Source organism: Gallus gallus, chromosome 2, assembly GCF_016699485.2.
Source record: "Gallus gallus isolate bGalGal1 chromosome 2, bGalGal1.mat.broiler.GRCg7b, whole genome shotgun sequence".
Classification (NCBI taxonomy): domain Eukaryota; kingdom Metazoa; phylum Chordata; class Aves; order Galliformes; family Phasianidae; genus Gallus; species Gallus gallus.
Genome location: NC_052533.1, coordinates 118,006,067 through 118,030,307, shown reverse-complemented (window position 1 = coordinate 118,030,307; position 24,241 = coordinate 118,006,067). Strand labels below are relative to the sequence as shown.

The 24,241-nt window shown below is 35.9% G+C and overlaps 1 long non-coding RNA gene across 3 annotated transcripts; it reads left to right on the top strand.

The window, feature by feature from the left end:
• Positions 1–911: 911 nt before the first annotated feature.
• Positions 912–22,908, top strand: LOC112531867. 3 transcript variants are annotated; one of them, XR_005858040.1, is made up of 5 exons: positions 912–970; positions 2,837–2,941; positions 4,948–5,047; positions 13,477–13,523; positions 19,044–22,908. It is a non-coding gene; the product is annotated as an uncharacterized LOC112531867 (long non-coding RNA). The 3 variants fall into 3 exon arrangements; XR_005858039.1 differs by having other exon boundaries at positions 2,837–5,047; XR_005858041.1 differs by lacking the exons at positions 912–970; positions 2,837–2,941 and adding an exon at positions 977–2,748.
• The last annotated feature ends 1,333 nt before the right edge of the window (positions 22,909–24,241 follow it).

Sequence of the window (24,241 nt, the reverse complement as noted above, 5' to 3'; positions counted from 1 at the left end):
AGAGTAGACTTTTTTACTTGCAATATAAACAGGATCATTAGATGTCCATTTTTAATATTTTTCTTTTCATCTTTATTTACTGAAATACATGTGATGTAGGGTACTTTTAGGGGTTCTTTGAGACTGATTTACAATCCAGTTTAAAGGTCTGGCTGTTAATTTACAAATCATGATTCTCTGTATGGTTAGAAAAATATTTCATAGAGCTTTTCTCCATTTATCTACAGGCCTCAGGATCGCTCTATGCTCTGATCAAAAGCTCCTTTATGCATCCCTGCAGGAAGGCTTTCACCTCTGGGATTCAAAAAGAAAAGATCACACATATTAAAAAATGTTTGTTCTCTTAATATTTTTGAATAAGATGCTGGAAGTAGAGGGCCTTGAAGCTAAGATGCTTGTTAAAATCTGGTAGGATCACTTTGTTTTACATCAGTGATGCTGCTTTATAGGAAAACACAATTCCAGTGAGAGCGTTTTCATAAGGTTATTCACCATAAGTCTCATGTTGTAAAGAATTTTTACCATTCACAAGACATTATTAAGCTGTTTCTCCTGATGGCTGTTTATATTTCTCTAAGCCATTAAAACTTGCACACTTGCAAAAACGTAGACTTCTGTTGCTCTGTTCTAGTTGTCATTAAGTTGTTTTTTTTTTCAAGACATATTCCTATTTCAAAAATATGCTGTATTCCACTAGAGGTTGAAACCTTTTCTCGTTCAATAATAGCACTAACTATGGTAGTGTATGGGAAGCTGTTGAATCACAGCCTGAACCTCTGATTGACCACCTGAGGCAAGCACTGAGTCACCTGCAGGGGCACAGATGAATGCAATTTCACTTGAGTGAGCGGAAGGGGTGGAGCCTGGCTCCACCCCTCCTAGACCCCATTTAAGGGCTGACTTCCAAGGAGGAAGGATCTCCAACTGGAGATCCTTCCTCTTGGAGCCCTTCTGTGAGCCCAGGACATAAGTAAGATCTTTATTTCATTTCTGCTTTGTAATGTAGTAATCTCTCTGGTCCATTACCTGTATACCTGTTTGCCATACAGGTGGTAACTTTAAAAATATAAAAACTCCAGGAGCAGAAATTTATTTTACCTTACAAATCCATAGAGACTTGTGGTATTTTATAAACAGATAAAACCAAACGTGCCGATAATATCAACCTTACCAGTATTATAAAACAAAGCAGAAGAACATACAGCTTGCAGGTGTTCCAAAGGTCAGCAATATGTATATCCTTTTAGGATTTATTTTGCAAACCTTTTGAGTGCTACATAAAGAGCAGGAACAAACCCCAGTCTCTTGCTGGAAGACTGGCTGGAGGCTTCCTGTTATTCAGCTCTAATTTTCTCAGAAGCTACTGTCCAGAGGACCATAAAAAATCTCTCCAAGAGGCTCTGTGTCTCTTAACTGCACCATATATTTTGGAGAACCATTAAAGAATCTCTGCAACTGCAAAGTACTTTAGGCTTTCTGAGATCTTGGTAGTAAGTATTAGTTGTTAGATGAACCTAGACTTTTCTATGCCTAGATCTTTTATTAGGCACAAAGGCTGTACAGCAGTAGCCTATATATAAGAAAAATCAGATCTATAAAAAGAAATATATTGCTCCTTTATTACATATACTAGTTATACTGGATGTGTGACTTTAATGTATGTGTTTGGTCTACTTTTTAGTTAGAACATATGCTCCTTAAAACTTACTAGTTGACTATAAAAGACTTGAGTTTAAATAACATTACCATATGTGAGCACACAGTACTTATACTTTCTAACTTGACAGAGTATGCAGTTATGTCTTTCACCTTTACTTTTGCTTGAGAAGCCACAGTCACTACTCGGCACAGGAGCTTATGATTGCTTTTCACCCACGCTTCGCAAAGATTTTTGTAAGGAATCCATCAATGTGGTTTCAAGCAGTAAAGTAGTGGGAAAAGATTGCTCCCAACTCATTGCATCATTTCATCCAATTGCATTCTCTAGAGAAGATCTTGTGTTTAAAAACAAGATTTCCATATATGTTCCTCATGTATTTAAGACCCGTGCCACAAAATGTGCTTGTTTCTGTTTCTGAAAATAGTACTTAATGAAGCTGAGTTGGCACATACATATATTTATCTCTCAGATTTAACTATTTAAAGGGTTAGTAGAAGTTTGTTTGGGCTACAGTCAAACAATGTACTGCTTTAGATTACTAACTTCACTATCTCTGTAAATTGGTAGTCTTCAGTGCAAGAATATTTTTTTTATGGACCAGGAAAGAAGAATATACAAGAGTTTTGTCATTTCCCAGGCAAAACTTCTTTGTTTGTTTGTTTTTTGTTGTTGTCGTTTGGTTTTTGCTGTGAGTTATTTGTTTTTTTTTCCTAAATTAAGAACCTGAGCTCTATTGCTGCGAATTGGTGCATCTGAGAAATATATACAGAAACATAGAATAGCTTGAGTTGGAAGGGACCTCAATTGTCTAGTCCAAACCTCTGCCACTGGCAGCCTTGCTACACACTAAATCAAGATCTAGATCAGGTTGCCCAGGGCCCCATATGGAAAAGAGGACCTGTTTCAGAACAGAGGCTCCAGTCTGGTACCCAGAATTCAGAGGGGTTATTCTTTATAATAATGAACCAAATATCAGTGAGAAAATCTCTGGCGTGTTTCTGTGATTTATTTTTCTAGGGACAAGTGAATAGAAACTTATAAACAAGGAGAAAATGCTTCAATTCTTGCTTTCCTCAGGTCACCAAATTGTAGGTATATTTTTCTTCAAAATCAAGCTAATCGTTTATTGTTCTGGTTTATTGTTGCTGTTTTTTGGTTTTGGTTTTTTTTTTTCAGATGTAGGATGCAGGCAACAGTTTCATTTCTCATCATTTGATGCTTGTTTTGGATTATACATTCTTTGGAGTGTTCTTCAAAAGATGATGCTCACAGAACATAGGGGTTTTTTGTAAAATAATGCTTTCAAAATATGTGTAGATTCTGGTAGTCTAAATCTCTCTGAATTAACTGTGAATTTTGTGTTAAGTAGAAGAATCTGACACCTCTAACACATTGCTGATCTTTTTGCTTTACTGTGATTGGGTAAAATAAATTACTCTCATTCTCTTAAAGTCATCTTTGGCTAGTATTTCACATTCTAGAAAAACATACTGGAAAAAAATTAAACTTGGGCTGACAAACATTTTGACAGGAATATAACTTGATAGACCTGGAATCGGTAACGTTGCTTCTCCGATCTGCTAAGAAGAAAAGATATTGATTGTGAGGTAGGCAAGGGTACCAGGGACCTCTGAATGGTCAAGTGATGTGAGCAGTTTTTCAAGAGAGACAGGATTGGAGTGGAGTGTGGGTTATCATGGAGGCCTCAGATGTGCTTGGTCAATAAGCTTTGCCTTAAACTGCACTAGGAGTTCTGCACTATCCAAATATCTGAAAACTTTGTGGCTTTACAACTGAGAAAGAAATTCAGACTCTTGAAAAATGGAAGAAAATTAATTAAAATAAAATAAAAATAATAAGGAACAGGACCTTTATTTTTATTATTAATCCATAAGTGGATATTCTGCAAAGCACAGCCTGACCTCACCTCTTTATGAAGTGTATTGGTGCTGTGACTGGTCTAAATCCATTTCTGGAAAGTGCAACAAGCATTATACAAAAGTAAAAGAAATGTGATGGAGCCAGGGAAAGAAACTGTGAAAGACCAGTGGAAAATTAGTGGGAAGTAAGACAAACTGAAAACTGGATCCTTTGGCTAACCACCAAGGGCTCCTTTGGGCTGCCGTTAGAAGACTGAATGCTATTCTGAGTTATTTTCCACTGATCCACTGCACTTGATACTGTATGAGTTGTATATTTTCTTTCACTTCAACTTGCAACAGAAATTTACAGATGAAAATAACTGGTTACTGCTTTAGTAAAACATAGAAAGATAATCACATAGTTTCAATTGAAATCCTTTCTCTATTTCCTATGTCTTTCTATACAGGGAATTCTAATTTAATGTCAGATTACCTTAACTATAATGCTACAAGTGATGACCTAGGAGCTTAAAGATTTTATTAAGTGATATAAATACATTTTGTAGTGCAGTATAACAGTATTGGAATTATAGGAGTCTGGTACATTGTAAATATGCATTGCAGTATTTTCTGCTCTTTTATGTCCTTCATGAGAGAGCTTAGTAATCATGCTGAATGTCAGAGTTACTTAAACACTTTCAAACTCCTCTACTAGAGAAAAGAACATAACTTTTAGGCTTCTTGGTATTTCAGCTTTCTTTTGTCTCAATTTTTAACTACAAATAAAAGCATGATTCAGTTAGCCATTTTATTTGTGCCTTATTTTAAGAATATTTGCAAATATTTGCAATATTGCAAGTGTTTTGCAATATGAAAAAGTGCATACTTATTGTTTAAAAAAAAAAAAGTATCTGACCAAGGCATTTAGCTTGGCTACTGAACAGTTAGTTTGTAATAATTTTTGGCTGTAGAGTAGCAATTAGTGATGTCACAAGGTCAGTATCATATTACCAGACATTGTAGCTGTCCTGTGTGAAAATCAATTGATTAACTATTTCCATGTGTTTTTTGTTGGTTTTTCTCTCTATAATAACATAACAAAATGTTTAATAAAATCCCTGGACAGATTTTTGCATCACGGTTTTGGTGGCTGTATTACTATATTTCACGTATGTTTGGGTTTTAGATTAACTGCCTGGGACTGCCTAGAGCAATGATTATTTTCCAGTAGGCCAATCTTCTGCCATTCAAATCCAATGTGCTATGTACTGGACATGCCCTTAAATTTTACAGCTGACGTTTACGTTTCAACAAATCATCATAGTCACTGTAATTAGATTATTACAGCTATATAAATTTATGGTTTGACTATAAACTATTGTTTTCCTTTTTTTCTCTTTCTTTTTTCCCCTCCTTTGAATTCAGATATGCAGTTTCCAAACATATCATTTTCCTTCTCCTGAATTGACCTGCCAGTAAGCAGCTTGGCAGTTTACTGAGACCAACAAAAGCTGCCTGCATCTTAGTAAGTCACGAGCCTTCTACCAGTGATAACACTTCCCTCTCTTACTAGCAAATTCTGACCTGATATTGAGACAGATAACATACTAAAATTTGACTCCATGCTAAATTCTCACTATTTTTTTTGTTTTCTGATAGTCATTTTGAATGAAAGTATGGTTTTGCTTTAGGCAGGTGAACATGAAAATCATATCTGAATTGTGCAAGTATTGTATTTACTCTTAGATAAACACTCTGTACTGTAAGAAGAAACGAGAGCAGTGTAATTTATTATAAAGACTGTAATTAACTTGCAGAAGGAGCAGGCATAACCTGTGACAGCGTGTATTATGTAGCTACAACAGCATATGAATATTGTTCAAAAGGAAATAAACATTTTTTCAACAATGTTTAACAAGATTTTTTTCTCTGCTTTGGGCAAGATCTTGTAAACAATGTTATGATGTCTCAAGCTTAATATTCCTAAAAATGCATAGTCTGATAACTTTTAGATTTGATTATTGATGTTTTAATTTGATGTCTTGACTGGAATTGTTCATAAACCACAATGATTTGAATAAATCCACCTTAGTTTGCTAAATTTACTATTGTGTTCCTGTGTTGTTGGAAAAAAGTTTGTGTTTGTTTTCCATTTATGGTAGCGTACTATCTTGAAGGGAATAACCTGGCACTATCTCTCAACTGCAGTCCGAATTGCTTCCAACAATTGATTTCATAGGGGACTCAAGGTTTTGCTTTCGTGCATAGATATACCTATACCAACATGCATATTTTCATATATTCAATTACTAGAATATGTTGTGGTCATAGGCTATTTCTTCAAATCTCTGCAATAAATGGAAGTTTTATATAAATAATAAATAAATATCAAAAAGGGTTCTGCTAAAAGCCAAAGTCTGAAACAATCCAGACCCAGGAGAATGCTATGTATTTTTGTGGAATAAGTCTAGCTTATACAACATGGGAGCTATTAGAATTTTTCTTTCTTTCTTTCTCTCTTAATTTTTCTTCACTTCTCATTTTGGTTAGTGAAACTAACAGCTCAGAAAGATTCTGAAATGTTTTTAGGATGCAGAAGATGTGTGGAAAATGTTATATCTGCAACTGGAATTCATTCATAGAATATTTGTATTTCATTCAGAATTCTTAGTTAACAAGTACCCTGAATTTGTTGATGACATTATTCTTATGTGTTTTCTTTCCACATTCTCATTCTGTTGTTACTGATTTCCTAGATTTCATTTAGAGTTTGTGTTGTTCCTGCTGCCTACGTAAGCATTTTATTCAATATGCCTCTAAGTAAATTCTTCCTGCGTAAAGCTCTGGCAGAAACAAGCTGAAAAACTATCAATTTTCTCCTCTAAAACCCCGTGTCAGCTCCAGTATTTTATCTTCAAATTGCTGCTTCTTTCCATCCCCTATGTAGACAGACATTGCTCATGGATGCAGAATTATATATTTTTCTATTTAATCTGGTAAGCTTTTCAGATGATTCTTATGTCAGAGGTAGATTCCTTGGCACTGAGCTAGCTGAAAGGTTGCCTTATTTCCTTCTATCTTATTCAGTGACAGTCTGAGTCCTTCAAAAGAAACAGCAATTTAGAAAGAGGAGTTACTGCACAGTACTCACCTCAATACCTGGCATTGATTCAGTGACTGGTCTTGATTTTAAAGTAGCTGTCTCTATGAACAATCGTAGAGGAATGTTCATACCCAGATGGGAAAAGATTCACTGACACAAGGGTAAACTCTCTTCAGAACAGTACAGTTTTGTTGGAGGTATGAGATTTTATTGTGGTTTTAAGACAGGGTGAATCTCAAATATAGAATTAGCCACAGAAAAAAGCCGGTGATTTTAGTCATGCTGCTTCTCTAATTTATTTAACAGAATGATGGATCCCTGATGCCAAATGTCTTAACAATTATGGGTTAGATCTGACTACAGAAGGCAGTACTGGTGGATAAAGTATCTAAATATCGTATACTCCGTATCCCTCATTCACATCTCTCTCAGTGATCTGGTTTTCCATTTACACCCTAACAGATAAGAGAATCACCAGATCCCAAGAAAGGACAAACCATTCCATACTATCAGATATGATACAAATTTCTCAAATGAAAAAGTTTTAAAACATTGCAGTTCTCCTCTTCATTGCTGGCGGAGACCCAACAGTCGAACCAATGTAGGTGTCCCTCTGTTTACTCCAGATAAGTTCATATAAATCCACTCTAATACTTTTCATAGCCTCCTAACATCACTGGGAATAACTTACCTTTGATGTCTCATTAGGCACATTGGTAAAGCACTGACAGAATTTCAGCACCTTAGTGGAGGTTATTAGTTATCTTATTTGGGTTATCGTGTCCGTTTTGCATTACATAGAAATAATATCAAGTGGAAAACTAAGAAGTATATCCTGTCTGGTGGATCATTGTCTCACATCTTTGGCATGTGTATGACAGATCTTATATTTAAACTGAGGCTACTTTAGAACAAAGTTTTGTCATGTCAGCTTCCAGTTTTTGGTGTTCATGTACTGAATCTTACTCTCACATGTCAATTAAAAAACTTCTCTGAAAAGCCTGGAAAAGCTTTTGGTGGCTGGAGGCATCCTTAAACCACAGAGTTGTTTAAATTATCAAAAGATAGTTCCTCCTGTGGAGATCATAAGAAACATCTTAGGGAGGTGAAAGAACAGTAATGGATTGATGATGTCTGTGAGTTAGATATTCTGACAACTTCCTTTTTCCCATGCAGCTCTGAAATACATAGATGTGGGGACTGTGGACAGTAAAAAAAGAGAAAACAAAGTTGTCTAATATCCACTGAGAATAAATGAACTCAGTTCCCTTCAGTTTCAAATGATGAATGGTTTAAAGTTCATGAGAGTCCACATACTAAATCATATTCTCACTCTCTCCTAGATGCTAGGCGTTAGAGAAGAACACCTTACTCTGAATTTCTAGTCATCACTTCAGAAAAACAAAGAAAAACAAATATATAAGAGAAAGAGTAGGAAGACTTTTCCACTGATTTTTCAGATGGGATTCTCCTCTGTTATGTTTATCTCTCTTTCTTTCCTCTTTCCTTAAATACAGTCCAACTAATCTGGCTTTCTACTTCATTTTTTTCACTCATTTTCTCTCAGACAAAATTTGAGTTTCCAAAAATTAAGAATGCCAAGATTGTAGGTGATAGTGCTACTGAGTCAGCCTCCATGTGCGTTTTTAGAAGATGTAAGATTGTGATAAGAGATGTGAGTGAATGCAAGAAGAAAGTTTAAAGTTTATCAGACATTCAAGTCAGTGTAGTAGAAGCCTTCAAGTTTACCTTGTTATCCCTAGCAGTGTAATTTTTTTCAGGCAGTCAGTTCACTCAGTTTAACTATATTTTTTATAAGAAGAGACTCTTTAGCAGTGTTTGTTGTGAAAGGACAAGGGAAAATAGTTTCAAACTGAAAGAGAGAAGATTTAGACTGGATATAAGAAAAATTTTTTTTTATGATAAGGGTAGCAAGGCACTGGAACAGGTTGCCCAGGGAAGTGGTGGATGCTTTGTCTTTGGAGACATTCAAGGCTGGGTTAGACAGGGCTCTGAGTAACCTGATCTAGCTGTAGGTTTCCCTATTCAATTGATAATTCAGCATATTCATTGCAAGAGAGTTGGACTAGATTATGTTTAAGGGTTCCTTCCCTCTCAAAAAATTCTGGGAATCTATGATGAATTTGAATCAAGGAAACAAAAAACAACAACAACAAATTTATTGCTGTAATACTGTACCCTTGTGATCACATCTTTGCTACTATCATGTAAGTAGTAAGAAGAAATAAATGGCTATAAATAGTTCATTGAGGGAGTTGTGTAGGACACAACAATATAATGATAGTGCATTCAATTCTAATTACATATGAGAGCTTTCTTTGAAATTACATCTTATCAGACCATCAAGACTTTCTTGACTTTACCCGAAAAAGATATTTGTAATCTCTGAATATGAGCCTTCAAATCATCTCTTGCCCTAATTAATTTAGCAATACTGAAGAATTCCACTGGAACAGAACGTAGGTGACCACACAGACATACTAGTCTCTTGCACAGTCAGATCATAGAATCATAAAATGCCTTGGGTTGTGTATGGGAACTGTTGAATCATGGCCTGAACCTCTGATTGACTACCTGAGGCAAGCACTGACTCAGCCGTGGGAGCACAGAGGAAGGCAATTCACCTGTGTGACTGGAAGGCATGGAGGCTGTCTCCACTCCTCCTAGACCCCCGTTTATGGGCTGACTGCTACTGGGGAAGGATCTCTCTCTGGAGATTGCTTCTTGCTCCTCTGGGAGTCTTTTTTGGTGAGCCCGTGATGCAGGTAAACTTTCCATTCATCTCCAATTATCCCTCTCTAATGTGATAATCTTTCCAGCCTAACTTCTCTGTATACTTATTGAATATACAGGTTGGAAGGGACCTTAAGGATCATCAAGCTCCAATGCCCCTGCCACAGTCAGGACTACCAACCTCCACATTTAATAGTAGACCAGGCAGCCCCAGGCCCCATGCAATCTGGCTTTGAACACCTCCAGAGGTGGGGCATCCACAACCTCTTTGGGCAGCCTGTCCTAGAACCTCACCACTCTCATAGTAATGAACTTCCCCTTGACATCCAACCTACATCTTCCCTCCTTCAACTTAAAACCATTTCCCTTTGTCCTGCCATTATCTACCCTTTCAGAGAGTTGACTCTCCTCCTATTTGTAGGCTCCCTTTAGCTACTGGAAGGCTGCAATGAGATCATCTCACAGCCTTCTCTTCTCCAGGCTGAACAAGTCCAGCTCCCTCAGCCTGTCTTTGCAGGGGAGGTGCTCCAGCCTTCTGATCATCTCTGTGGCCCTCCTCTGGACTCTCTCTATCAGCTCCCTTTGTTGTTTCTTTCTTGATTAAAGGATGGATACAGAAGCTGAGAATTTTTTTTTTTAATTTTTTGATGTATCTTCAGTCTTTAACAAGAGTTTTAAAAGAAATGGGTAATTATTCCAATGCTGTAAGCTAGCTATAGTGAGAATTTTCCATTTCAGATACTCTATTTAGCTTTCAAATGTAATTGCTTGCCAAATGTTTATCTAAATATCTTAATTAGAATAAAAACATTCAGATAATAAGAATTCCCTGTCCATGACTGAAATAAATCACCTACTCCCCTCTTGCCATATGCTAATCTTCAAGGTAATTCACACTCCAAAATCCTGCTTGGCTTCTATATTCCTTTCTCTACATACCCACTGCAGGCTTTTAAACACAGCTGTATACTAAAAAACTTGATCTTTGTATTATTGTTTAACTTAATTGAAGTTGTTCTTGGAAAAAATCTTTTTCTTCCAAGATATTTTCAGTGTCCTATGATGCTTTAATTTATTTGTTATCTATCTTATTTGTTATTGTGATTTGTTTTCTTGAGCATTGCCTTGAGTGCCTTAGAGGGGTTGGAATTTGGTGGCTATGTAAATAAACTTACTATTGTTCCAGATGTTTTTCTCATTTGAGGGCCAAATTCTATTCACAATTAGACTAGGGAAATCCTGCTGTCTTCAGTGTGATTGGCACAGAAAAAAAGAAAGCAGACACTACCTCGAGTCTCTTTTTGTAGTCATTTTTGTTTATCTCACAGATTTACCACTTCTTATGTAAGACAGCCCTTCAACTTGGGGCAGTTTTCAAAATTTGCTGTTATTAGAAAGAGTAGTCTATCTTCTCTTGAGCTCTTACTTTACCTTTGCACATCAATCTTCTCCAGTATAGACCATTAGCAGTACTTGGGTTCCTAATTCAGGCACTCAAACTCTACAAGCTCACAAGCTGTACCCACAGAGAAGAAAAAGACTGTTCTCGGCATAAAAAACAAGTAACTAAGATATACACCCTATTCTCAAAGGGATTAAGTAATGCTAGAAGGCTTATAATAGATCCATTCTAAAAATGCATTTTATTCATAAGCAAGTCCTGAAAACACTCAACAAGAAGACAAATAGAGAACTCAATATGAAGCTTTAAAAACTATAGACCCTGTGGAAGACTTTACACCCATTTTGATCTGTTCTGTGCAGCAGTGTTGACTTTGCACTTTCATAGGAGTTAGAAAGATGTTATTTCTGTCTTAACAGTAGTACCAAATATTCCCATTAAAAAGACTTGCTCAAAAAGGGGAAGTGCCTGCCACATAATACTTCCTCCAAGAGGTAAATTATCAAATAAAATGGGAAACAAAATTCTCAGTTTCTTGCATACTGTGTAAAAAATTTTGCATGGAGTAAATAACAGCAGCAAAAATTCTAGTTTATAATATGCTATTTTGCTATCCAGATTTACATTAAAATTATTAAAGAATAATTATTTTTATAAAAAATTATAACTTGATTAACTTTTTTAAAGTGTTATGTAACTATTTTGATCTACTTTTTAACACATATTCTTTCTTGAAGGATTCTACAATATCTGTATCTATAAACTGTTATGCTTATTTAAAAAAAAAAAATTATGGCCTTCCATCAGCTGCAATCAGAGATGAGACACCTGGACAGGGAAGCTTTGATTTGTTAGGTATTAGGCTGATGGGGCCTAATTCTTGAATCAAGTAGTCAGCTGGAGTTATCCTCTTTCACAACCTCTCCTTTCTTGAAATGTCAGCTTCAATGTAACTCACAGATAAAACATTAGGAAGCATTTCTTTATTGTGTGGGTGATGAAGCACTGGCACAAGTTACCCAGAGAGTGGAGTCTCCTCCTTGGAGACAATCAAAATCTGCCTGGAGATGGTCCTGAGCAACCACACTAGGTGTCCCTTGCTTGAGAGGTCCCTTCCAACCTCAGATATTCTGTGATTGCAATATAATACAAAAAAATATTATACCTCTTAGAGACAACTCTGAATCCCTGATACGTTTTACCTTGCAGAATATAAATCAAACCTCTGAAACTTTTGAACCAGGAGTTTAAACTCAAGCAACTGCATTTATGACAACTAAAGATGTCAGGGGACTTCAAGACTGTACATTAATATGTTGTCCAGTAGAATCTTTGTAAGTGAAATTGATAAATACATAAAAGGAATAATCCTAGAAATTAACTCTCTACTAGAGAGTGCTGACATGTGGAATAAATCACTGTTTTGGGAAAGATCTGAACAGTGCTGTAAACATAATTCAGTAAAGTCATATCACGTAGCTGAAGAGAACAGGGATTGCTGCAGTGGTCATGTGATTGAAATAACAGCATGTCTTCATTTGTACACTTGTCTAAGACCACTAACACTCCATAGTACCAGCACCAAATAACAGTATTTGAAAATAAGTTCTCAGGTAATGTAAATACAGCAACCAGTTGATCACATAAGGAAGAGGGCTACAGACACAGAGAGAGCAAATTCAAAGGCAAAGGAAGGAAGAAGTCTCTGTTATACACTTTCTTTGTTGTATTCTACATTGAAAACCTATATTGCTTTTATAGAAGTGGAGGTGGGAGTGACCTATTGAGCAGAAAATAATGAGGTAAATAGTAGAGATATGGTAAAAGCAGGTTCAGGTTAAAAACAAGAAGAATGACTGTCAGTAATGAGTGTTTACTTAGTAGGTCTATTCGGGTCAGTATACTTTTGGTCATTAGCACTTTTAAAAACATTTTCTAAGTAACCAAGAAATAGAAAAAAAATTAAGCAGGACTTAAAAAGCAATTTAGTAGCTTGAGTGTGACCTACCTCTCGGGAAGCTATTATCCCTTAAACAGCCCATCATTCTGCAAAAGTGTACAAAAGAAAAGTGCACATGTTTCCCATTTGAGGTTAATTACATAAAATTAAAGCAACTTCATGACGATCAGAGCTAATGTTTGGTTTCCAGTGTCTTTGTGTCTTGTGGCTGGCTGAATGCTTTACCAAACTGAACCAAGGTTGCCCAGTAGAAAGTAATTTTGACTAACAAGTGAGTTTGTCTGATGTCTGATAAAGTTTAAACTCAAGTTCACGCTCTCTGCATGGAGGTCATCCAAGCCTGTTTCTTCCTAGCTCATCTTGTTACTAGCATAAATTGACATATTGTTATGAACGATTCTGTCTTTAGTTCAGCATGTGTGAAAGGCAGGATTGGTAATGATTATTAATCACCCCACACATAAAAATTCACTTACTGAAAAACGTATTAGTTTACCAGCCTGACTCATTACAATGGAAATGGCATCCACATCTATGCCACATACCAGCAACACTGTGACTTGCAAATACTGCAAATACTGACTGTCTTCTCATTTTTGGTGCATATATTGAACGCTATTCATGGAAAAACAGTACAACACCAAACTAGTTTGTATGGGAAAAATACCTGGCATACTACCAGTAATAAAATCTGCCAAAATATTTCTTTGTTTAAATTGGCCTAATGTTTTTCAGACTGTGATAACTTTGACTGAAGTTCCTGCCAAGGAGATTATGAAGTGGTGAGTTGTTTAAGAACACAGTATCTTGATTTGCTTTAGTAGGTTTACCTTTCAAAATATGGTAAAACTTTCTGAAAGTACACATTTAACTAGAACAACCATATAACTACAATAAAGAGAATTCATAATTGTTTCTTGGGTCAATCATAATAAAAGTTTGGACAGCCTTGAGATAGACTCTAACAAGAAAGATAAGTCAGTCCAGGTTTATACTTTTCCTCTCTTTGATGAGTATTTGTTCAAAAGTAAATCCCGTCCTTTCTACTTGTAAACAGTGTAACATAGTTTCCCTAACTTAATGCAGAAAAATCTGCTCCATTAAATTTGAAAGTTGATCAGAAAGCTTTCCATGAATATGTGCATGTTTTAAATCATGTCTAATTCCTTTTTTTTCTCAGGAATTTAAAGACCAAACTGTAGCAATAATTTCTAGAGTTCAGACAAAATGCAGGGCTTTTTTTCCAATTAATTCATTCTAATTAAGGAGGAAATTTCAGTTAATATAATCTGTTATATTAAATATATCCATGTATAATAACATCATACATTAAGAATATTTCAGTATCCAGAGTTCACATACATCAACAAACGGTCCAACAACACGAAATCTAACTTATTAGGCTTTGCTAATTAATATCAGTTTGTTTTTTTTAACATTTAACAATTTCATGGCATAAATGTATTAAGGAGTGTCTTTTTTTCAATGTGAAAAGGTGTGTGAACCCCAGGCTGAAGAACTGGCTCTATAATCTGTAATGTTCAGTGAAACAGTTCCTGTGGACTAATTGTGTTAGATGAGTTGCTGCAGACTGAGCTGTACAGCACAGTGATGATAAACCTAGTTTAGACAGCAGCATGTAATTCTGAGAACCACCAGAACAGTAGCAGCTGTGCTATAAAAGAGACTAAGGTACAAGGCGTAATAGGACACAAATGGCCAAAATGTGTTGATGAAGACTGTTGCATAAAAGACAGCCTTTTTTCATTCAAGAGCAAGGGCAAGCTTTCAAAAGCCAATGATTCTTATGCATGCACTGGTAATCAATAGGAGATGTCATTCAGCTTTTGAATATGTCTTCAAAACATATTAGCACTTAATTTAATGAGACTTTCCTGAAGGATTCCTAAATATATGACAAATGTTTTATGGTGACAGTGAGAAATTTTAACCAATCTCTTCCTAATGAAGAGACGTGTCTCCAATATCACACTTGGCCCATGAGAAAGAAATTGGATCCACCATTTAACATATGTATGTTTTATTTAATACAACAACAGAAAGAGAGGCTAATATTCTCCCCATATCTTAATGATTTACATTTTCACAACAGTTACTACTAGGCTATATCTAAAGAACAAGATTATTACTTTGGTTTGACTGATTTTAAACAAATATGTTTAAAATATGTATTTAATAGAAATTCGGCTTTTTCCTTATTTCTGACATCATAAGCCCCTAACTCAGCAAATGCCATAAGCATTTACTTACTTTGAAGTATATCAACAGTTTCACCACTCATGAGTTTAAAATTAAACATGCTTAAATTCTGTTTTGGCAGAGAGCCTAAATTAAAGCTAATTCTAGTTAAATGATTGAATTTAAACTGAGCTAATAAGAGCAGAGACAGACTCTTGTTTAAGCTGCTTGAGCCCTTCGATTCAAAGCTGACATAGAAATCTAACTTAATTTTGCTCCTAGTTTCTAGTTCAAAGGCATCATTCTTTTGTCTCTTTCTTAAATACTTCAAAAACTTGCAGGCTTCTTTTAATTAAATTAAAAAAAAAAAATGGCAGTGCCATGTGAAAGGCACTTTTTGATAATTGCTCCTGTCATCAAACACTAACATTACAACACCAGTATTGCACTCAATGTTATACGGAGAAATGTGAGTCCTGAAGGGCCAAGTTCTATTTGTAATCACATTTAACAGGGGCCTGAAGGAAAAGTAATGTTCTGGGAACCCACAGTCAAAGAACATTTGGGTTTTATTTTGTCACAGTTTGATATTTTGTACAACTGGATATTTGGTTCCTGCTGCTTAACCCAGCCTGTTACAGCTTTTCTATCATTAATATTCAAAGTAACTTATAACTAAAGTTTATCTCTAAAGAAATAATATATAGGAAGCTGAAACTGTATTTAGACAGCAAGGTTTTGACAACTGTAAATGATAACTGGCAGCCTAACGATACATCTACACAAATAAATTCCTTGTTTCAAGGTGAATTAACAGTGAAAAGTGCATGCAGTCGAATGGAGTGTTGTACAGAGACCACCCATCCAAATTTATCAAATTATGGCCTCAGATAGCAAATAAAAGAAAAGGATTTCAATATGTTTTTCCCAAATTAGGGGTTCTGTTCTCCCAGCTGAAGACAAAGCAGCCAAAAAATGCAGTTCACAGAGTTATAGCTGTTTGTTGGGGAATTCCATATTTGCCCTACAACAATTGATAACATGGACAGCACTCAAACATCCTCTCCCAACTCTGGGTAAAAAAGAGTAATGAAAAATCATTTGATCTGGAGGATTAATCTAAGATGTTGACTGGTTTAAACAACACCTTAGAGATCCTGTAAAACTTTGATGTCTTTGCTTTAGTTTCTGCCACTCTGCTCATCTCCAAATATTGAGCTGGTGCAACCAGAACTTCATATTTTCATCACAGACCAGTACCAAAGCAAGAAAATTTTCATTCTGAAATTTCTCTGCAATTTGCTTGATTTTGAGGGACCTGATAGTTTCACAATTAAGTTTTTTGAAGTGACCTGACATATTTATTAAATATTTAATAATGAAAAAATATATTTTTAATGTCAAACCCCATAAAAACCTATCCACAATCAAGATTTTGTCATGTTTGGCACTCAACCAATAATTGGAGAGAATAACATCTTCCCAACAGGACTTACAGTCAGTATTAAACATCTAAGTAAAATACACACATAAAAAGAAACGGGGGGTTGCAGAGAGAGAAACAAATTAAAATAATAAAAAATTAACAAAGGTTACTAAGACTTGGCTTGCCACTTTAAAGCCCTTTCTTTGAACATAAGAGAACTCTTACATTGCAACCTTTACAGCACAATTTTTTTGGCTAATGATCCTTTACTAAGAGAAAGTTGTGTTTTTAAAGGAAAAGCAAACAACAAAATCCAACACTTTTTCAGTGCAGCATCAGCTTATTCAAAATATGAAGAAATAGAAGATCTTTAAGGTCCCTTCCAGCTCATATCATTCTGTGGTTATTTTATTTTGTTTGTTTGTAAGACAGATATCAGAGTTTGACAGCAAAAAATATCTTTGAAGAAAAATATCAAAACAATAAAGACATACAGAATGTCCCTAAACAGAACCAGACTGATTTAAGGTCAATCTTGTGAAGCTCAAGATGATATTCTGGGAGGCAACCTTCTACACCTGGCAGCACACATATTATAGCAGCCAAATACATAGTAGGGATTCACACAGTTAATACGCTTTGATGTCACTATTTTCCTTGTCTGATAGTTCTGCCAAGAACATACTGAAGATAATGACAAAGCTGTCCCTGTTCCCCAGCTGTGGATGCCCCATCCCCAGAGACATTAAAGGCCAGGATGGATGTAGCCCTGGGCTGTCTCATCTAGTGGGTAGCAACACTCCCCACGGCATATTGGAACCAGATGATCTTTAATGTCCCTTCCAACCCAAACCATTCTATGTTTCTGATTCTATGACTATTCTCTTTGGTCTACTGAGCATAGAATTTTGCTCGTCTCTACATTTATCCCCAAGTTTAATCTGCTTGTCCTATTTGTAAAAAAAAATGGCAGCTGTTCCACTAGGATGGTTTCATATTTTCCACCCCTGCCTGTCTCCTCTGGCTGCTGAAGGTACTAATTTCACTACTAACTACTACTAACTACTTCACTTCTACTACTTTAAATTCCAGTATTGCAAACTATATGATCAGCTACAACCTATATATGTAGTTGTGATTTTAACAACAAGCTTCAGAATTTAATAATATATTTCTATTTAATATCTTTTTAATATTCTTTTACACTATGCATGTTAGAAGAAAGCAAAGAGAATCAATGACACTTTTTTCCCTCTGTTTGACAGGAGCTATTTAAAAAAGTAGAAGCACATGACTGAGTAAGAAGTCGTTCCTGTTCACATAGACTCGTAACAGTAAACACTTTGCAAGTAGTTTGGCTGGTTCTGGTCACCGTATTCATAAAGGACATTGTACTCACCTGCATTTTCCTGGGGCATCAATGATTGATTTGAAGTTCTAAGTAGCATCTACCAGGCTCACTGGGCTAACATTCCAAGAATTCTTTATACATAAGAATTCTCCAAAGCATTCCAAAATTCTTCCAAATTTCGAAAGCTACCATACTGAATGTTCAGACTTAAAGCTGTAGGTTTAGTTGTTTGTTTGTTTTTTGTTTTGTTTTTTTTTTCCCAAATGAAGCCTGTGTGCATTAAAAGGACAAGTCTTACCAGATGTTCTCTTCCTTCCCCTTTTCTTCCCTCCTTTCTCTCTTTTTTTTTTCCTGTTCCTTTTTATTTTCTTACTAAGCAGTTAAAAAGAAGAATAGAAGAATTAATTAATACCTCTTGCATACAAAGTAAAACCTTGCATAAAGTAAAAGTGCCTATTAAAAGAAAAGGCAATCTGTAAAGGTAAATCCCAAAAAGCAGGATGAAAGAGAAAACCTAGACAGCCTAAGTCATAAATAAGCAATTTTAAACATGAATGCCAATGCCATTATCAAAGCTAGTAAATAATATTTGAATGGAGCACGTGATTTTCTACCACAGTTTCCTACATTTTCGGTGACAGACTGCTGAAATCAGGCTAAAAAATCTCTCCATGTTTTTGAAAGAATGCAACAGTATAAACACATTACATCAGAACATTCCAACACTGAATAAAATAAAAATAAATACATGCACACGTACACACATGTAAAAATCAAATACTTAAATACCTTTTGTTACATACTCTGACTGTATTAGAAATCTTTTTATCCTGTCTTTCCAACTTAGATCTCAAGCTAGTCATGGTAAGCACTGCCTCACCATTAGCTTCAGCAGCATCTTTGTCACAGTGTTGCTCCAATCTCTTATTTCTGATTAGATCTAGTAAAGTTATCCAAGAGTGGAAGCAAAATTGCAGTTCAGCTAAGTCTGTCTTTGATCTGAGGTCTATTCCAAGAGAAAAAGAGCATATACTACATCAGTTCAAGATATGATATCTTTCTTTCAACTTATATAGCACATAAGTATACAGCATGTGTTAAATTCAGCACAAACCACAGAAAAGATGTGTATTTTATTATTTAGGGACCTGAGAAAAGATTGTCATTTCTTTCCTATCGTTATTCCAGTATCATTGCATTTATCCAGAAAATGGAAGATGTTTTTTGTTTGTTTGTTTGTTTGTTTGTTTTGTTTGTTTGTTTTCCTGTGTTCTCATCAACTGGAAGCATTTAAAATCTTTTTCAATAATGTGTTCTATAATGCAGCACTTTGGGACCTGAGCTGAAACAATGCCCATCCCATGAATCCAAAGAAGCAGATGAAAGCAGAGGACCTGTACGCACACTAAAGCTACAGTTTACTATGAAGAAACTGCTCAGTCTCCCACAGTCATAGAACCATTGGAGTTTGGAGGGGACCTTCAAAGATCTTCTAGTCCAACTCCTCTGCAATGAACAGGGACACCTACAGCTTGATCAGTTTGCTCAGAGTCCTGTCCAACCTGACCTTGAATGTCTCCAAGGACAAAGCATCCACCACTTCTCTGGGCAACATCACTACCCTTACTGTAAAAACGTTTTTCTTATATCCAATCCAATGACAAAATCATTGACAAAGTATCTTGCCGCTACATGTGTATAGGGACACATAAAATCTCAAGTAACATATGAAACATTGTTTGTGGAAAATATAATCATCCATCACCTAAAGGTCTACTTTTTGGCGCACTTAGAACCAACAACTCTTGCATCTTACTCTAGTCAGCTTCAATGCATTTGCAGTTGCAGACACATAAGACTGTGCCTCTGTCCTAGTAAAGATCAAGAGTAAACAACAATAATAAGTGATAACAAACCCTGGAATCGCAGGCATCAGCCGAGTGCAGCTTCTTTCTCCCAGCCAGGAGTCTGTTCATGTGTGTTCAAGGTCAGCTCTGATACAGTGCAACAGTGAACAAACTTGTATGAGAAAGAATTATGAGCAGTCATAGAATCATAAAATCATAGGCATCATCATAGTCATCTAGGGTCTGGGAGCTGCTTTTAGGCACAGGTTCCTACCACTGGTCCCTTAAGCCATGTTGCATTTATAGCTGCACACAGATGTCTATCTTGATTACTTGAGTTAGATTTGTACTCCACTGTGTTTCTCTACATTATCTTCCTGGGTTTTGGCTACCATGATGAAATAAGTCTTTGCAAAAAAGTTCATCTCACAAAGGAACCCCTACTGGGAATTTCCTTCCCAGTGCAGTTCTTTAGGAAGTCTAGTTTTTCAGTGAACGGAGTTTGAGTACATGGACATCTACTGGAGTTACAACATCATGTAATGGATGCAGTTCAGTGTCGCTTGGGCGTAAAATTTACAACTTTGTACGATCAGATAAGGATTCATTTTTACAGGAGGCCTCTTTTTATGCTATTTTTGACTGTGAAATTAAGTTATAAAATAGAATCAGAACTCCATCTTATTAGAAGCTATACAGCATTCTTATCCTGAAGGAGTCACAGTTGTGTTTGGATGAATCTTTGACTTTGAAAAGGACACAGCAGTTATTTTGTGGTTCCAAGTGAAAATTTTCTCGATCTTATCATTGAATGAGAAATAGTAAAAATTTGTAATGCAGAAAATGCTGCTATAATTATATGAGCTATAATTTAGAACCAGAACAATATATAATCACATAAACCTGTGGAAGAAGAATTTTCTGACAAACGTCTCATTTCATCAAATAAAGAAATTAAGGAAAGACAGTTGCAAAAGCAAGATTGAACAGAAAAATATAGTGATGGATTACAACGGCAAATGCTGACATGTATCTAGAGACATCTCTAATTAGTGTCAGGAAATTTGAGTATGTTCTCATCCAGAGTTTTCTCTAAGCTGCACATCTCTTAAGTATAAATCCCTGGGGAATAAGACTTGTAACATAACTGATGGAATAACAGTGAGAAGAAAAACAGTGTATTCTCAAGTACACAGAGTGGAACTTGTCATTAACATTTTCTGTCTTTTTACAAAGCCAGGTTTGCATTTTATAATCAGGATTCCATGAACAAACCTGAGACTTCAGTGAAGAATGGTTTTATTTGATCAGTTGACTGTTGAGTAACACTAAGATAAACAATGAACCAATCATTTTGTCTTACTCCTCTTTTCACTTTTGTATGCCTGCCCCTTATGGTGCCTGTATACTTTTTGCCCTACAAAGCAATACATTCAAAAAAAGATTATTAAAGGACAATAAAAAATAGACCTGAATTGATGCTTAGTTCCAATAATGAAATTTCAAGATTTGTAGTGAAGCCATAGGTTACCACGAGCTGAAAGAATTGAGATGGAGGAAATGTTTACGTTGGAAAAGAATACAATGTGCTCTCCCACCATGTAGGGTGAAGGGCATTTTTGTGAAATGCCCAGCTCAAGCTATGCTGAACAAGTCAGTTTGACCATGTGAACTCCCCCACCACCTAAAAACCTAGGGTCCTGCTCTTATGTGCCTGAGATTTGGGGTGGCAAAAGGGAAGAGTGGGGGGGGAGCTTTCCCACTCTACTTTTTCCCCTCTTTTTTCTCATAGTCTGGAACTCTATCTTTTTTAATGCAACTGTAAAACAAGCGAAATGAAGCTGACAGCAGGTGCTGTGATCAGTGCTGATATAACCCTGTCTCAGCCCTGGACATCTGATCAGAATGTACGCTGTGCCTGAGGTTCTCCAGTTGTGATTATCTTAGTCATACCTTAGGCAGAAACTGCATTTTCTGTCTTGTTTCTCTTTTCTGACCCCTTCTTTGAACGTTCTTTTATTCCTTCTGGAAAGAGGATCAGGTTGAGTAGCAACAGAAAAGCTAGGAACTCCAAAAAAGCTCAATTGTCTTCTCTTTTTATTCCAGAAGAACTGTTATTACTGTTACTAAAAGACAGTCAAAGAAGGGAGTTTCCCTATAAGAACTCCTTGCTGCTAAGGGGGAAAGAGATAATATTTAACTCTAAATCTTTTACTCTATATTCACTCTACATTTCAAGTGACTTAGCAGTTTTTCCTTTTTCAGGGTCTGTAATCAAAGGATAGATTTGGAATGCTGGTTATTACAATGGGAGTTTGCCAGCAATAACTTGAAACCCAGATAATGCTTCGCTGTTTATGTTGTAACTGTGAGCAAGTTATACTGACATCTTATCTTTTGTTGGGCACAAGATAGGTTATGTTCAACACAGCTCTCATATCACTTAGGAAAAGTAAAACTTGTTTGTCTTCTCTATAGTTTAACAGAAGAGCGCATTCCCAACTGCTTATAGCCTTGCTAAGTTTTTATTGTTTGCATTCTGGAACCATTCCCTGCTGTACGTATACCTCAGAGACTTGCTCGGGAAAGCGTCAGCTAAAGCACTTCAGTCACTTCCAAGAACAAGATTTCCAAGAATTTTGATTAAAAAGCTCAGAGGTGAGGAGTGTGATAGTGGGGCTGACTGGGCAAGAACCCATAGGGCACAGGTCCTGTGCAAAGAATAGTAAGCAATAACATAATTTATCATAATGCAAACTCACTCATAAAGAGACTGAAATAAGGAGGCAAAAGAAATTTGAAACACTTGAACTTCATAATTTATAAGAATTTGACTTGCAACATTAATACTGTTCTTTTAGTGTGGTGTTTTGGTGCATATCAATTTCTAAGACACTACTGCTATAGAAAGAAATAACGTACTTCTGTTAATTGTGAACATGAACCATACTGGAGGTTGGGAATCTTGATGTAGACTTCAGCTTTCTGTAATGTAGACTTTCAGCAAACCAGTATGGAAAACAAATGCCTGGCTAGCAAGCAACTGAAGAGTGTAAGTGTAGTTGCAAGCAACTACAGCAAGTCAATATTTCTGACTCACTTTTTCCAGAATGAGAGGTCGCTCATGGATACAACTTTAAATAAAACAGAAGATGAGGCTTTAGTTTTTGCATGTCTAGCAAAAATATCATGAAAACTATTCGTAAATGGTGTCCTTACTTAAGTAAACTTTTGTCAGATCTAGGCAATTTGGCGTGCCTTTTGTTTATAAACTTGAACTTTGAAAAGCTTCCTCTGTTTTTGTAATTACACGGTGAAATAAAAAGAGGATTTCTTTTTCCAGAGTTTTGCCTTTCTCATTTGTCTCCAAATATATTACACTATAGACAACAAAAAGACACAATATTTTTATGTTTAAAAACAAATGAGAACTTAGTCCCCATGAGACTTTGAGCTTCTTCAATTTCCAGTCATAGCAGGGGGCTTAGCACCTCAAAGAATCAAGCATAAGAAAGTCATGGCATTTTCAGAGGGAAAAAAAAAAAAAAAAAAAAAGAATGACATATCTTTATTCCCCTACTCCTAAATGATTCATTTTCACTATGAACAAAGTGATTTGTTTCTTTCAGTTACAATACACTCAGTTATTCAAGACAGAGAGGTGCAGGCTATTCCCTAATACAGAAGATGAGTTCTCTAAGGAGATTATATTAAAAATGTAAATTTTCAGTGTAAGACAGAGTTGAAAAAACTGAGGCACTATTTCATGTCAGGAATAATAATGCAAATGTATTTTCCATCCAACCATGTAGGATCTGATGCCTTCTATGTACAATAATTTTCTAGTTTCAAGATTTTAATAATGAAAATCAATCTTGCAGAGTCAATATGCTTAATATTTATCTCCACCAAAGGAGTGCAAGAGATCAAAATATTATTAAATATTTGTCCAATAACCAGGTTTATTAATTTCTAGGTCTTGGCAAAGTGCAGAATTATGAACACCAAGGTAATTAGTGACTTTGTGGTCATTTATCTGACCACTTCGATCACTTGATTCTTACTATATCAAATATTTCAATATTTTCAACACAGAATAAAGAACAGTGAATTTACTTCTGTGTATGCAACTTGGACATTGCATCTAAAAGAATTAACATTTGCAAAAATTATGGCCCAGTGTAGCTAAGTTAAACCCCTTTGTCTGTTAGAAAGGAAATTACAAAGGAAGACTCATAAAGGTATTTTCCCTGTTCCTGAACTTTGTGTGCGTTTTACTGTCAAAATACAGAAGTCCCACTCCTGTTGAGCCATCAACAGCATCAAGTATTCTTTGAGATGTACCTTCATGAACTGGAGTCTGATGTACCAGCCATGTTACAGCACAGAACCTGTTTGATTTGACTGAGTATTTATTACACGTTGTGCTACTCTTTTATCCCTTCTCTTATTTGAAACTGAAGAAATCAAAGATAAGCAGCCCTGTCCAGTCATCAAAGAAATGAGTCAACAAAAAAGGCTATGTGGATGGCTCTACCTCACAAGTCAAGATGAAAAATTGTACGACACCTCAAGAGGGCCAAATTCAGGAGTTCTTCCAGACTTCCCATGAAATCTATGAATTAAAGAAGTTGCGGCCAAATGAACATAGGGTGATGAAAGATCAAGAGCCAAATG